Source organism: Halichoerus grypus, chromosome 6 (genome assembly GCF_964656455.1).
Source record: "Halichoerus grypus chromosome 6, mHalGry1.hap1.1, whole genome shotgun sequence".
In the NCBI taxonomy this organism is placed as follows: domain Eukaryota; kingdom Metazoa; phylum Chordata; class Mammalia; order Carnivora; family Phocidae; genus Halichoerus; species Halichoerus grypus.
The window spans coordinates 122,174,065-122,190,477 of NC_135717.1; the positions used below are offsets into that span (position 1 = coordinate 122,174,065).

The following is a 16,413-nucleotide window of genomic DNA, read 5'->3' on the forward strand; positions in this document are numbered from 1 at the left end:
CTCGCTCTCTCTTTCTCTCTTTCTCGAAAGTAAATAAATAAAATCTTTAAAAAAATGGAATCTAAGCGGTGCCTGGCTGGCTCAGTCAGCAGAGCATGCACTCTTGATCTCTGGTCTTGAGTTTGTGCCCCCATTGGGGGTAGAGTTTACTTAATTACAAAATTTTTTTTAATGGAATTCAAAATAAAACCATCACAACTACCATGATTCATGTTAGTCGGTGATTGGCTATGTCTTTGTAGCAATCATCACAAACACTCAGAAATTCTGTTGACATGAGAAATTTTTATTTATTTGTTTTTTGTTTGTTTGTTTAGAGAGGGGTGGGGGAAGGGCAGAGGGAGATGGAGCTGGAGAGAGAATCCCACCCAGAGCTTCATCTCACAACCTTGAGATCATGACCTGAGCAGAAATCAAGAGTTGGATGCTTCACAGACTGAGCCGCCCAGGTGCTCAGATGTGAGAAATCTTAATCCCTAAATTGTTTACAGAACAATGGACCATTAACGAGGGGGACATATATTTTGTAATCATTTATTTCATTTTTTAAAAAGATTGATTGATTGATTTTAGAGAGAGAGAGAGAGCACACGGGAGCAGGGGGAGGGGCAGAGAGAGGGAGAGAAGCGGACTCCCCGCTGAGCCTGGAGCCCTACACAGGGCTCCAGCTCAGGAACCTGAGATCATGAGCTGAGCCAAAACCAAGAGTCAGACTCTTAGCCAACTGAGCCCCCAGGTGCCCCTCACTCGCTTGTTTCAAAAGGCTTCTATTTGGCCACTTTATTTCAAGATCCTGGAGTGAACACACCTTTTACTACCTCCAGCATTTCCATAGACGCTGAAAATCCCTCAGGCCCCAGGAAGCCTGTCTCCTGCAAAGTGTACTTTTCCTTCCTCTGCTGTGAACAGGAAAAGGGCCTTCCTGGCTCTTCCAGAGACTAATCTGCGTGTGTCCAGGAAAGGTGAAGCTTCAAGACCTCACATTTTGAATGTGAGGACCCTGGGTCTGAAATAAGCCTCTTACACTTCAGGAGCTAAGTCTTGCTGTGCTTGGGGACTGCTGGTGCCCCTGGTTTCCCGTGGTCACCTTTTCCCCTTTCCGCCTCACTGATTCAGAAGCTTTCCCTTCAAAGTCGAGCCCCCGGCACAAACCTTCTCGGCAAATCTAGTGACACATGCTTTTCTCACTCTTCGGGTACTTCACTTGGTTGTAATAATTACCAGCACATCATTCCCTTTCCCCATTATAGCTTCTATGACAAGCAGTTTCAAATCTCTTGAGAGAAGGACTGATGTCTTAAAAGGCATTTACACACGTACTATTTACACACAGGCTCTCCCAAGAGGCTGGGTGGCACCAGCAGGGGGGACGTGTCCACGACACGGCCGCAGCACCGTCCCTCGCCCTCTTCCTTTTGAGAATAAGGCTCTCTTAGTGGGGAGCGCCTTTGTGGGGCATCCAGCCAGCCGAGGGCACGCACTGTGGCGGATGTCATTCACACACACACACACACACACACACACACAGATTTCTAAAGAGTGAGGTTAAAGGGTGTCGTTATTACCAAAGGAGGGGTAACACGGGTCCTGGGGAGTGGCGTCCCGACCTCCAGCCTCACGAAGCACCAACGACAATGCAGCAGTTTCAGGTGATGAGGCTGGGGGCCCAGGGGACCAGGGAGTGTGAGACGAGGAATGTATGTGGAAATTAAGACCCTTCCCCTTTGTTCATGTTTGTAAATGACAACCTGTTTTCCTGGAGACCTTGTCCCTGAGTCACTGTCCAGGGACAGGACCCTGTCACCCGGCCCGTTCTCTCTGCACATTGCCCTATAACAGCAATCCTCAGTTGGGGGCTTGTGAAAGCACCCAGATGTGGCAAGAGTCGTGGGGAGATGCGGCAGTTTATTACTTAACAAGTAATATTTGAGTGGCAAGGGGAGGCCAGGCTGTCCCTTCAAAAATACGTTGGAAAAAAAAAACAACAGGAGTTGAGATTACCTATGACCTCACTCTCTGCAGGTTCCTCACATTCCAATAGGTTTTTTTTTTTTTAAGATTTATTTATTTATTTTAGATGTATATATAGAGAGAGGGTGTGTGCATGGGCAGAGGGGCAGAGGGGGAGAGAGAGAGAGAATCTCAAGCAGACGGAGCCCGATGTGGGGCTCAATCCCACAACCCATGAAGTCCTGACCTGAACTGAAGCCAAGAGGCCGGACACTTAACCGACTGAGCCAGCCAGGCGCCATCCAGTAGAGTTTTTAGGTAGGAAGGGAGGAAAGGGGTCCCAGTTAACACTGCCGCAATTGCACGTTGATGGCCCCATCACCTACCAGGAATGGGAGAGTGTGAAATTTAGTGTCTGAGGCATGAGGACGTTCTTCTGGATATTGCTCCCGAAGCTGAATGGTTTTCAAGATAAAGAATTCCTTGTTCCTGTAGGTAACTGCAAGGTTTTCAATGCAGAGATGAGGCAACAGCGCGGGAGCATTAGTTCCCAGAAGCGCGAGGCATCTCAGGTGCACGCGTTCCATTCTTGCAACCCCCACCCCTGCTCCTTCCAGCTCACTCCATCTCTCTCCCGGATCCCCAGTGTTCTTTTTTTTTAAGATTTTATTTATTTATTTGCTAGAGAGAGAGCAAGAGAGTACAAGCGGGGGATGCGGCAGGCAGAGGGAGAAGCAGGCTCCCCGCTGAGCAAGGAACCCGATGCGGGACTCGATCCCAGGACCCTGGGATCATGATCCGAGCTGAAGGCAGATGCTTCACCGACTGAGCCACCCAGGCGTCCCGGATCCCCAGTGTTCTTGAGCCCGCCAGGACTCCAGTGCCACCGACCCAACAACCCCCTTTTCACTAACCCCCATCCCTTGCTATCCTCCCTTCCTTCGTTCCCCACCTACACTCCCTGATCTGTTACTATCACCCCCACACACACCGGCCATGCCCGAGACTCCTTTGCCCCCCTCTCTCCCTTAGTGGTACTTGCTTGGCCAAACCACAGGCCCGGGTCATACCACCTCTCACTGCCTCAGGCCTGCCCTTGTGGACTTGAGTGCGGATGGAGAGAACAGAACTCATAGGCTGACTGGTCTCAGGAGAAATCCATGACCACAGGTCTCCAGTGGGCCTTTATGCTCTTGGATATGGCCATTCTCCATTCATTCTCCCCATTTCCAGACAACCTTTCCAAACCCCTCCTCTCTCCTCAATCCTCCAACTTGTCCTTTCCTGTCCTCACTCTGAGCTGATGAGCAACTTGACTGAGAAACCCTGAAGCAATTGGAGGAGAATTTCCCCAGAGTCCCCCCACGCCCTGGTGGCCACCAGGGCCTGCGGCCGCCCTGCCTACCCTCCCTCCCCCGTCTGAGTGCTGTCCCCACACGTGTGCAGTAGGGCACAGCCCCTCGGACCCCTGCAGCACACCCTCCTGCAATGCCACCCTCCCCCTCCTCTCCTAAGTCACCACTCTCTCCCTCTCCACTACCTATTTCTCCCCTCCTGCTGTCCCTTCCCCACCCCCACCACCGCACCTTTCTCTGGTGGCCCCCAAATTCCTCTAGGGATCTGTCCACACTCACTGCCTCCAACCCCTCTTCCCATATTGGATGAAAGGATTTGCATCACGCACCCGCACCCACCACTCTTCCCAAACTGCTTCCACGCACGTGTCCAGTGACCTCCTCCTGGACCGCCAGGGTTCACTTCCTGTCCTCACGCGACTTTACACAGAAGCATTTGACCACTGTCTCTGTCTCCTTCTTGATACACCTTCTTCCCTTGGCTTCCGGGACACCTCTCTCTTGCAACTTACTTCCTCTTGTCTCAATGCTTCCTCTCAGTGTCCTTTGCTGGTTCCTCCACTTTTCCCAGATCCTTCATGTCAGGTGCCCTCGGGGCTCAGTCCTCAGCCCCCGTGTAGCTATCTTCTGTGTCAGCCCGTACCTGTCTGCTGAGCTCCAGACTCGAATTCCCAATGGCCTCCTCCACATTTCCCCTTGAATGCCTGGGAGACATCTTGTATTCACGTAAGAGGGCGGCACTCCTGATTGGTGCCCGTCTCCAAACCTTCCCCAACTCAGTTAACACTGACCCTATTCTGTTGTTTATTTCAGCAAAGTCATTCTTGACAACTTTCCCACTCCCTCACCAGATTAAAAAAGTCAGAATATTATATTGTATGTTTAAAATTTGTTCAGAGTTTGAGTTCTTTTGCTGCTACTGTAGGCTACCAGTGTGTCTCTAGCCATCATCAAGCAAACATCCCGTGATGTATTTATTTTCTAATTGGGAGTTTGTACCTCTCAAACTCTTACCTGTTTTATCCACATTCTTTCTTGTGCTAAGTCTCTGAAACCCAATGTGATTTTTACATTTATTGCCACCTCTCAGTCGGACTGGTCACCTTTCTTGTGCCCAGTTGCTGGGACCCCACATGGATCACTCTCTCTCTGTCTTATTTACCCACATCTGTGGCAGACTTTATTCTTAGTCTTGTTGCAGATGTGATCAGGCCTGCTGATGCTGTGTAGTCTGGGAGCTCAACCTGATCCCAGATGGGGGGCAACAAGCCAAGTTTTCCTCTTGGGAGGAGAAAGAACCTCTCTACTTCACCAGGTTCTCAGAGGCCCCACCATATCTTAGTTCCCAAATTCCCAGATTTGCTCTTTCAAAAAAATACTTGGTGAGCACCTCCCATTTTCCTGGCGCAGTTCTGGGTGCTTAAGATTGATCCATATATATAAAACACAGGTCCCTGCCTTGTGGTCCTCACATCGTGGCTCGAGCACACCAGTGCCGGATGACTCTGCTGGGAGAATTATTAAAATTCAAAGGGCTATAAGGTCTCCTCCTATAAAAGATGTGTGTGAGGTCATAGCTACTAACTTGAAAATTGTATGTTATCAGTGGTGTTCCATTTTATTTTATTTTATTTTAAATTTTTTTAATTTTTAATTTTAATTTAATTTAATTTTATTTTATTTTAAAGATCTTTTATTTTTAAGTATTCTCTACACCCAATGTGGAGCTCAAACTCACAACCCCGTGATCAAGAGTCGCATGCCAGGCATCCCCCTTTAAGGTTTTTAAATGAAAAGTTCCCTTCAGGTGACTTCTAGTTCTTGTGTGCGGGAGCCCGATGCGTCTGATGTGAGGGTTGGGGGCAAAAGGTTGAAGGAAGGGGTGAAGGTTTGAAATAGATTTTAGTTTGATGGGAGAGGAAGTTAGCAAGATGAAAGTGTTGCTGTTTTCAGCTGCTTGAGGCTGGGGGCTTTGTCTCATTGGTTTACTGTCTCAAGTGTTTAAAAGAGTGTGTTTAAAATAGTAGTCACTTAAATATTTATGGAATAAATGAATACATTAGTTCCAGCTGTTGCTGGAGCTGGCCATTAGTTGTAGACCGTGAGGTTATGGTGGCACCAATATAATCAATATTCACATCAGTGGCTAAGGAGGGAAAGAAAACTGTAAAAGGGCTCAGGATTGAGCCTCTTGCAACTGAAAAAGTTTTACGGATTCAAGGAGCTTGAGGGGCAAACCCCACACCTGCCACACCCAAGCCATATAACATGGGTTTCTAACACCTATCTTGTGCCTGGATCGAGGGGGAGAAACTCTCCATATAATTCAGGCCAAATTCCCAGCCAGTGATGAGACTAAATTTCTGGTTTGGAAGTGGCCATGAGACTGCCCAGGGAGAGTGACGTATAGCTGGCGACTGCCATGGGTGGCACAATCCTACCTTGATTGATCTGCCCCAGCTTCTGGCCCAGAGGGTACTGGGAAGGTGTTTTCCTGCTGCTTCTGCTCTAGGGCTTCTTTGAGACCCCGATAAGTCATTCTCTGAGTCATCCCTTCAGTTACTCCCCAAATCCATTTTTGCCTCCTTTCAGAGTGAGCCCCCAGAACCCTTGTGGGGTAGCTTTCTGAGCCCCTTGATAGGTGGTCTTTTGGGCCTTTCCCTAGACTTGCTCTAGAACCTTCCCCAGGTCATTTCCTTGTTGGAATTTTCCTGGGTTGCTCACATGGCAGTTTCCTGAGTGCTCGATACTATTACCTTTGTATTTTTGCTTCTCTGGTCCTTAACCAAAAAGCAGGAGTCCATTTTTGCTTTGAGCTGTGATATCTCTGGAAGTTTGCTATCAAGTGCATCTGTACCAGAGACTCTTGAGTCCCGTGGACCAGCTCCCACCAGGCAGCTGCTTCTGGAGGGCATGACTGGGAGTGAACATTCTACGAAGGATGGAGGCTGGTCCATGAAGGCCAGATTGTAATCAGAAGGGTTAGGAGGTGAAAGACTAAAGACTTCCTGAGATCTTCGGGCTATGGAAGGCAAACCCCACACACAGTCCAGATGCTTCTGTAGCAGTGCCATTCTGAGTGTTGGGTTTCAGTTTGGGTGACAGACTAGTCCTCATTCTGGTTTATGGGGGGAGAAGAAGGAGCAGGTCCTATGTGGGGAGAAGAAGGAGCAGGAGTGGAAGAGAGGATTCAAGCTGGGCTGGGGTGGACCTGAGCCAGAGCTGTGGGCTTGGTTTGGGGCGGAATTTGTAAGGGTAGAGGCTGGGCCCAGGGTGTGGCGGCTCTGGGGTTGGGGAAGCAACAGGGGGTCTTTAGCCTGCATTTGAACTTGGAAAGTCATGAGAGAGTCCTTTGAGACAAAGGAAGACTCTCTTGGAAAACAGCTACAAGACACCAGACAGTTGCCACCATGAACTAGCGGGCAGGAAGAGGAGACCCCAGAAGGGCTGGCCTGTTTCTGAAACATTCTGCAAATGTTTCTCCTCAAGGGCTTGGAATCACGGTGCTGCTGAGAATCGTGCTGCTTTCTGGTTTGCCTTTGCTTTTCCCTAAGAAATGGGATGGAGGGTCCTGCCTGTTTTTATGTGACTCCAAAGCAGTCCTTCTCAATGTGGGGGCAGTTTTGTCCCCCCAGGGCCATTTGGCAGTGTCCGGAGACATTTTTAGTTGTTATGCCTGAGGGACTGCGTTGGCATCGAGTGGGCAGAGGCCAGGAATGCCGCCAGACCCGCTACAGTGCACAGGACAGCCCCTCACAACAAAGAATTACCCGGTCCAAAATGTCAACCCTCCTCCAAGTTACAATTCAGATGGTAATCTAGTCTCAGTTATCTGGAAATTATTTTCCTTCTTTTCTTTCCTCTCCTAAGAAAACTTCTCTCTCCAGAAGCTCTTTAAAATCAGGGCTGAGGATGGGGCGCCTTGGCTCAGTCGGTTAAGTGTCTGCCTTTGGCCCAGGTCGTGATCTCAGGGTCCTGGGATCGAGCCCCTATTTGGTTCCCTGCTCAGTGGGAAGTCGGCTTCTCCCTCGGCCCCTCCCCCCTCTCGTGCTCTCCCGTGTTCTCCCAAATAAATAAATAAAATCTTTTAAAAATAAAATAAAAGAAATAAAATAAAATCAGGACTGAGGAAACAGGCTACCAGCCTCCACAAGCCTGATTGTTGAGTCTTCCCAGAGACAGGTCTCTGGTACCCTCAGGTGAGCATGAAATAAAGCTAAGTGAGGGGATAGTCAGGTTTGGCAGCAAAAGGACTCAGAGAGAATCCCAGGGTTAAGAGGAAATGAGGGGCATCTTGGGGGTAGATGTAGTCCAAAAGCATGGAGGATCTTGGTGGTAAAGATGAGAAAGCTGATGGTGGGGCCAAGGCAGGGCTGATAAAGCCCATCAGCAGGTGTGAATAAAAGGAGTGTGGGAATGTGGGGGCCAGTAACAGAGTGACTACTAATTGCAGACAGAAGGCCGGTGAGGGGGTAAATGGAGTGATGAGGAAATGGGACTTATTGAAAAGTCAGGGTCCACTAAGAAGACAAAGAGGGAGAACAGTTCAGTTATGAGGCTGGTCCAGTGCAGGGCAATGGGCTTCCTTACACCCCAGAGGGACATAGGCAGAGGTTGAAAAGACAGACCAGGGTTATAAAAGGTTCATACACAGGGGCCGGTAAGTGGCATCCAGGAGGGTCTGGTGAGAAGGGGTGCCTTCCTATGACCTTCCCCTTGGAGAACTTTGTATTATCAAGGGAGATACACTATATCAACTGATAACCTCAGATACTGTGGACCTGGGACCGCAGGAAAAGGAGAGAGTAAGTTTACCCTTTGAGAGCTCAGGTTGAATAGACAGAAACTTACTGTTAAAAAGCAAGCAAAGAATAAGAGGCTGGACCCAATTCTAGCTTTCCTTTCTCTAGATGATTCCAGTATTTATTATTCACAGATAATACAACTTCATAAATTGAATTAATGGAGCTCTCTATTCCTTCCATTTCTTTTCTCTTTTTTAATTATTTAAATTACCAGTTAGTATAATTAACTTTTCTGTTTGTACACAGTTCCATGGATTTTAACACATGTATAGATTCTTGTATCCTACGAATCAGGAGATAGAACAAATCACTACAATCAGGATATAAAACAGTTCCGTCACACTCAAAACTCCCTTTAGAGTCCCACCTTCACCCACCCATACCAGGGGCAAGTATTGATTTGTTTTGCATCGCTGTGGTTTTGTGTCCATCCCAAAGGCTAGATCCATGCAACCCCATTGCAAGGTCTCCAAAGTAACATCCCATTCACAGCCTCAGTTCAAAGCACAAGATCTCATCTAAATTTCGGCAGCTCCAAAATCCCAAATCTCATGACATCTCATCTCATGGAACCAGGTACGGATGAGGTGTCTGGTCACAATTCTTCTCCATCTGTGGGCTTGTGTAGTTGAAGAAGTTATCTGTTCCCAATGCATAATGAATGGTGGCACGGGCATAAGGTAAGACTTATAGAAATTCTGGCTCAAAAAGAGGGAAGTGGAAGGTTCAAAAGGACAAAGTAGTTTTGAAATGCAGGCAGGTAAACTCCCTTAGGTTTCAAGGCCCGTGAATAATCCTCTGTGGCTCTGAGTTCTTCATACTCTGTGCTCTTGGCACCACCCTCTGGACACTGTGGGGCCCACCCTGTGAATCATCTTTCCTTTTTTCATAAAAGTTAGCATGCATTTGCCCCTGAGTAGTTTTTTTTTTTTTTAGGATTTTATTTGTTTACTTGAGAGAGAGCGAGAACAAAAGAGAGAGAAAGAGCACACAAATAGGGTAAAGGGCAGAGGGGAGAAGTAGACTCCCGGCTGAGCAGGGAACTGGATGCGGGACATGATCCCATGATGCCTGGGATCATGACCTGAGCCAAAGGCAGACGCTCAACTGACTGAGCCACCCAGGCACCCCTGCAGTTTTATAGTTTTGATTTAATAAGGTAACCCTCCCCCTTTCTTTCTTCCCAATTTGCCCTTTAATTTTATATATTTTTATTTTTTTAAGACTTTTTTTTTTCCACAAGGCCGGGGGTGGGGGCAGGGGAGAAGCAGAGGGAAAGGGACACGCAGACTCCAAGCTGAGCATGGAGCTGGACACAGGGCTCGATCCCATGACCATGACCTGAGCCGAAATCAAGAGTCGGATGCTCAACTGACTGAGCCACCAGGGCACCCCCAAATTTGTTCTTTTAAATCAGTAACTACTGGGTTTTATATACAACTGATGAATCACCGAACTCTACCTCTGAAACTAATAGTACACTATATGTTAATTAATTGAATTTAAATAAATAAATAGTCTCATCCATCCATCCATCCATCCATCCATCCATCCATCAATCAGTAGTTCTTAAGGAGGTAATTTTGCCCACTAAGGGACATTTGGCACTGTCCAGGGACAAAGGAGAGGGGGTGGCTGCTGATATTTGGTGGTTAGAGGCCACAGGTCTGCAAAAATCCTATAAGGTACAGAACAGCTCCTACAACAAAGACTTATCTGGCCCAAAATGTCAATTGTGGCAAGGCTGAGAAAGCCTTGCAGATTAACTTTATTATCAATTTGTCAAGATCTGAAATAAATCAAATTTGAACTCCGAATGGGATTGCATTAACTTTGTGTGTTCACTTTGGCAGAATGATAACTGTGTATCTTCCCATCCAGGGACATTCAGTTCTGCAGTAACTCAAGACATTGCTCCTTAGAAATCGTTGTACTATGCAAAAGTACATGGTGTAATCCACAGGGTTATTGGGAAATGGATTTAGGGACAACACTGAAAAATCTTTTTCAAAACGCATTTCTTAAAAAGAGGAATCTAATGAAAACGATAACCCAGTTTAACCCATGTGGAATGGTCAAGAAATACATAAATACTGCAATAAATATGGCACCTCGAGAAAGACCTGAAGTTTGCCGTAGAGGAACTGGGGCTTGTGAGTTATGGTAAGTGGTAGAAGGAGGATTATCTGAAATATTATGGAAAGTTCTAACACCAGATGTGGAGCAGTGTGTCTCATTGCCTTCGGTTTGGCATTGAGGTTAAATGATACAGTTAAGCCATCTTTCTGAGCCTTAAGTCCTGGGACATGATTTTCTAACTTTGGAATATAGGTTCTTTGAGGCATGCATTTATAACAGCTGATTCATAGACATTGAACTTCTGATCCAATGTATAAACTTGGTCTTCAGTTAACCTCTGTATCACTGCTGGAAATCCTTTTGTGGTTTTCTCCTCTGCATTTTTGGTTTTGTCAGACAGCTGAATGGAAGTTGTCGTGGTGTCTGGACCCACTAAACCAGCCATGCAGAGGAGCCATTTCTGTAGTTCTTTTTTTTTTTTTTTTAAGATTTTATTTATTTATTTGATAGAGAGAGACACAGCGAGAGAGGGAACACAAGCAGGGGGAGTGAGAGAGGGAGAAGCAGGCTCCCTGCCGAGCAGGAGCCCGATGTGGGGCTCGATCCCAGGACCCTGGGATCATGACCTGAGCCGAAGGCAGACGCTTAACGACTGAGCCACCCAGGCGCCCTGCCATTTCTGTAGTTCTTAATAGATAATGCTTTCTCTTTGATTATTGGAAAGGTGTTCATGATTGTTGTTTATGTGCGTGTGTGCGCGTGTATTCCCACACAGCTGGTTTTCGCTGGACGCAGTTTCTGTGTGCACTTACTGTTTCTGGCATAGGACATTGTGCATTAGCAAATGAGAAATTTGGGTTTTGTTCTAATTATCCTGTAACATATTAATCTCATTGGAATAAATTAACATTTTCTAAACAAGTGTTAACAGCAGAACTGGCTGTATTTTCTTTTTTTTTTTAAGTGAAAAGTTAAATTGCTTTATTTTAAAATGAAGTGTATTTAAGGGCGCCTGGGTGTCTCAGTTGGTTAAGCATCTGCCTGTGGCTCAGGTCATGTTCCCAGGGTCTTGGGATCGAGTCCCGCATCGGGCTCTCTGTCAGCAGGGATCCTGCTTCTCCCTCTGCTGCTCCCCCTGCTTGTGCTCTCTTTCTGTCTCACTCTCTCTCACAAATAAATAAAATAAAATCTTAAAAATAAAATAAAGTGTATTTTATATTAATTATAAATTATGTATGAAATTTTGTATGTGCATTACAAAAATACAAAGTACATGAGGAAAAAAAATCTACAATCCTACTAACAAGAGGTAATTATGATTTTTTATTTTTATAATTTTTTTAAAATTTTGGGATATATTTTATTTATTTACTTACTTTTTTTTTTTTAAGAAATCTCTACACCCACCATAGGGCTTGAACTCACAAACCTGAGATCGAGCATTGCATGTTCTACTGACTGAGCCAGCCAGGTGCCCTGAGATAATTATAACTTAAATTTTGGTATATTCCTTCCAGATTTCTTTATAATGCTTATGTTTATGTAGTTGAACTCATATTGTATACACAGTTTTATAGCCTGCTGTTTTTCAGTTAACAGAAGCAATTTCCTATTTTAATACCTATTTTTTCATGCCATGAATTTAATAGCTGTGTAATAATCTATTAATAAGTAATATTTTTTAAGAGAAAGAGAGTGTGCGCATTCACGTGGTGGTGGGGCGGTGGGCAGAGGGAGAGGAAGAGAGAGAATCTTAAGCAGGCTCTGTGCCCAGCGAGATCCCAATGTGGGGGTGGATTTCACAACCCTGAGATCATGACCTGAGCCGAAATCAAGAGTCCAGCGCACAATGGACCGAGCCACCCAGGTGCCCCTACGTAAATATTTTTTTTCAAGTACTGTAGACCACTTAGGTAATTACCAACTTTTCACTACGTACATAATGGTTCAATGAACATTTTTGTGCAATTGTATGTTTTGTCCATTTGTATACTTTTAAAGTTTGGATTACAGAAAGTGAAAATGCTAATGCAAATGGTAAAACATGAAAGATCTTGATGAGTGTTCTGAAAATATTTTTTTTAAGGATTGTACTAATTTACACTGTCGAGTTTAATTACACCAGTTTATCTGTGATTCACTGGCATTTAATTAAAGATATTATCCTGAATGGGCCCTTAGTTTTCTCCTAGCCCTTCCCTGACCAGCTGAAGCCCAGACCCAAAGGCTATATCACTCTGAAAATCCTCCAGCAAAAATCTGTCACATCTTGGAGCCACTTGCCAAGGAAAACCTCAATTCCGATTTAACCCATTGGCTCTCTTCTCTACTATAATGCCCACTGCTGAGCTCTGACAGAGGAATATTATATGTGGGGGTTAGTGTCACTGAAAGTTCATAGTTGGGACCTTGGCTGTACAATACTACTCCATGTCCCTAGTCAGCTCCTATCATATTCCCAAACACCTGTTTCACATGTTCACTCTCCTGCCTTCCTCTCAACTCCCACTCTTTCAGGCGACAATTTTGCCTTCTCATTCTTGAGAAATCAGAGCCCTCGGTCTGGATCTCTCAGTTTCCCTCTCCATATCCCACCTACTTGTTAGCAGCTCCTCCTGCTTATTGGCTTTCCACGGAGGAAGGGAACAATAGGATCTCTCTTCTATCCCTGGATGTGGAGCCCAACTTTTCAGGCTTCTCAGTGACCCTGACTGATCACTTCTCTCCTCTCTCCTCTCTCTACTTCCTCTATCTTCTGATACCCTATTTCAAATCCCCTCCTCTATCCCCTCTCATTCCCCATTCCCACTCTCCACCCCAAGGTCTTTCTTATATAGATTGTTTTACACTTTTCCCACTTATTTCTTCTCTTCCTCCTACCAGGCAGGTCTATGTCCTTCTTTGCACAGTTTGCAGGAATACATTGTCGGGGTAATAGGTTGACTTGATATTTCCGTAAAACAATTTGGCAATAAATAACAAGGCAAAAGCATGGCCCCTTGGCCAGTCCTTCATCAGATACACACCATTACCGTCAAAACTTTGCTCCTCATTAACACACACACTCACAAACACACATACACTCGGAATATGTACAGTTAAATTTTTTTTTTACGGAAAGGGTATCATATGGTTCATATTCTGCAGCATGACCTTTTATTCAACAATATACCTTTATCAATCCACCCATATTAATACATGTAGGTCCACTTTGTCCTTTCTAACTTCTGCATAGTTTACCATTAAATTGATATGCCATTTTTTTGTTATTTAAAATTTTTTATTGTTATGTTAATCCCCATACATTACATCATTAGTTTTAGATATAGTGTTCCATGATTCATTGTTTGTGCATAACACCCAGTGCTCCATGCAGAACGTGCCCTCCTCAATACCCATCACCAGGCTAACCCATCCTCCCACCCCCCTCCCCTCTAGAACCCTCAGTTTGTTTTTCAGAGTCCATCGTCTCTCATGGTTCTTCTCCCCCTCTGATTTCCCCCCCTTCATTCTTCCCCTCCTGTTACATTCTTCTTCTTCTTTTTTTCTTTCTTAACATATATTGCATTATTTGTTTCAGAGGTACAGATCTGAGATTCAACAGTCTTGCACAATTCACAGAGCTTACCAGAACACATACCCTCCCCAGTGTCCATCACCCAGTCACCCCATCCCTCCCACCCCACCCCCCACTCCAGCAACCCTCAGTTTGTTTCCTGAGATTAAGAATTCCTCATATCAGTGAGGTCATATGATACATGTCTTTCTCTGTTTGAGAAACAAACAGAGGGTATTTCGCTCAGCATAATACCCTCCAGTTCCATCCACGTCGTTGCAAATGGCAAGATCTCATTCCTTTTGATGGCTGCATAATATTCCATCGTGATATGCCATTTTTTTAGGTCAATGGAACTTTGTTTCCTATTTTCCATTATTATAAATAATACTACAATGAACATCCTTCCATAAACCTCATTGTATATATGTGCAAATGATTCTCTAGTACATACCTAGAAATGAAAAATAATTTAATTTAATTAAAAAAAAGGGGTGCTTGGCTGGCTCAGTTGATAGAGCATGCAACTCTTGATCTCGGGGTTGTGAGTTCAAGCCCTTTGTTGGGTATAGAGACTACTTTAAAAAAAAAAAAAGCACATACCTAGAAACGGAATTTCTGGTCACATTTTTTTCCCTGTGTTATTTATTATTGATTTATTTTTAAACTTTAATTTTAAAAACTTCATGGAAAATACATGCACGTGGTAAAAAAAAAAAGAAAGAAAGAATTCAGTAAAAGAGATGTACAGTGAAAAGTAAGCTTTCCCTCAGAACTATCTGCTAGTTCTCCAGTTCTCTTCCCTAGAAGCAGTCACGATTACTAATTTCTTGGATAATATAAATATTGCTTTGTGGTACATTCTGTTATGAACCTTGTTTTTTTTTTTAAATATCTCAAACACACAGAAAAGCTGCAAATACAGTATAAAAAACGATTTTTTACCTGAATTTTTTGAGAGTAAGCTGCTAACAAGATGCCACACCACCCTTGAATACTTTAGTTGTATTTTGTACCAACAACATCATTCTACATAAGCCATCAAGATCAGGAAATTAACATTGTTACATTACCACCATCTAATCTTAGGCCCTAGGCTGAAACAGTTCCTTGGTCTTTCCTTGATTTTCATGACCTGAACACTTTTGAAGATTGCAAACCAGTTCTGCTGTAGAATGCACCCCAGTTTGGATGTGTTATGCTTTTTCCTCATGGCTGGATCCAGGCTAGGCTTCTTTGGCAGGAATATGACACAGGTGAAGCTATGTTCCTCTCGTTGTATCATCTCAGGTGGTGCATGATTTCAGTGTGTCCCACTACTGACCAAGTTCACTTCCATCACTTGATTCAGGTGGTGTCTGAGAAACTTCTCCCCTGTAAAGTTACTTTCTTTCCCTTGGTAACTAGTTAAGTATTTTGTGGGGAGGTAACTGTGTAACGATGTAAATATTCTATTCCCCATTAACTAATTAATATCAATATGGACTTGTGGTTTCCTATTTTATTTTTTTTAAGATTTTTTTAAAATTTATTTGGCAGAGAGAGCGTGCAAGCACAAGCAGGGGGAGTGGCAGGCAGAGGGAGAGGGAGAAGCAGGCTTCCCGCTGAGCAGGGAGCCCGATGCGGGGCTCCATCCCAGGACCCTGGGATCATGACCTGAAGGCAGACACTCAACCGACTGAGCCACCCAGGCACCCCGTGGTTTCCCATTTTATTCCACTGGTTCTTTTCTATTAACTTAATATTTATTTTGTCACCTGTTTAACCAGCGAGCCTCCTCTTCAAACCACCTTCTGTGTCCATTTGTCATGTCCTTGTCATTCTTTGAGCAATTCCTTACTTTCTGGCACAAAAATGTATTCCAGGCTTATCTCGTACTTTCCAGCATCAGCCCTGAAATCAGTATCTTATTTCTTTTTGGTGAATAGTATTTAGAGCCAGGATCTGGGTGCCAGGTGTTTCATGGTTATTGGGATGTTGCTGCTCCCAAGACCTCTCAGTCAGAGAGCTAGGGAATAGAGGGATATGTTCACATATACACACAAACATACTCCTTTGAAAATCCCTATCTATCTACCTATCTATCTATCATCTATCATCATCTATCATCTATCACTATTGAAAAACTTGACTTCACTCAGATACCTTCAATTACAGTCCAACTTCTCAGAGTTCATTCTAGTTTTCTCCTTTTCCATATTTCCTACTCCCTTCTCCATGAGAACTTTTGTTTTCATTTTCCTTAGTAGATTTACCTATTTGAGCAAAGCCCTTCTATATAACAAATTTCCTTGTGCCCCCTTTTATATGCATATTCCCTTCACATTCCTCTTTGGGCTCCAATATCTCACACCAGGCAGGCTTCCTTCATGGACTCCCTCTCTAACTAGTTTGGATCCTGACATTTCTTTCTGGCCACTGTGGCTCTTGCCATACACCACCATCTCCACCCAGTGTGCAGGCTTAACCTTGCTTTAAGACTGAATCATTCAGAAATGGGCTGGTACAGAAGAGGAAAAGTGAACCTTGCTTTTGAAAATGGTTATTTATTACTAATTTAAAAGTCACAACTATAACTACATTCTTATTTTTTAAAATGGAACATTGCAGAAAAAAACAAAGGCTCTTTTGATCATCACCCCCTCATTCTGCTCTCTAACTCTGTCTC

At 44.5% G+C, this 16,413-nt stretch overlaps 1 long non-coding RNA gene and 1 pseudogene across 2 annotated transcripts in view; one reads left to right on the top strand and one right to left on the bottom strand.

Moving 5' to 3' along the window:
* Positions 1-265: 265 nt before the first annotated feature.
* Positions 266-16,413, bottom strand: part of LOC144382382 (uncharacterized) — a 40,559-nt gene continuing 24,411 nt past the window's right edge. Inside the window, exon 2 of the long non-coding RNA XR_013449229.1 lies at positions 266-402. This is a non-coding gene — a long non-coding RNA (uncharacterized LOC144382382). The remainder of the gene's footprint in view (positions 403-16,413) is intronic.
* The window catches only part of LOC118537192 (ubiquitin-conjugating enzyme E2 N pseudogene), a 33,358-nt pseudogene continuing 27,083 nt past the window's right edge, over positions 10,139-16,413 (top strand). Inside the window, exon 1 of the transcript XR_013449228.1 lies at positions 10,139-10,273. The product of XR_013449228.1 is annotated as a ubiquitin-conjugating enzyme E2 N pseudogene, transcript variant X2 (transcript). The remainder of the gene's footprint in view (positions 10,274-16,413) is intronic.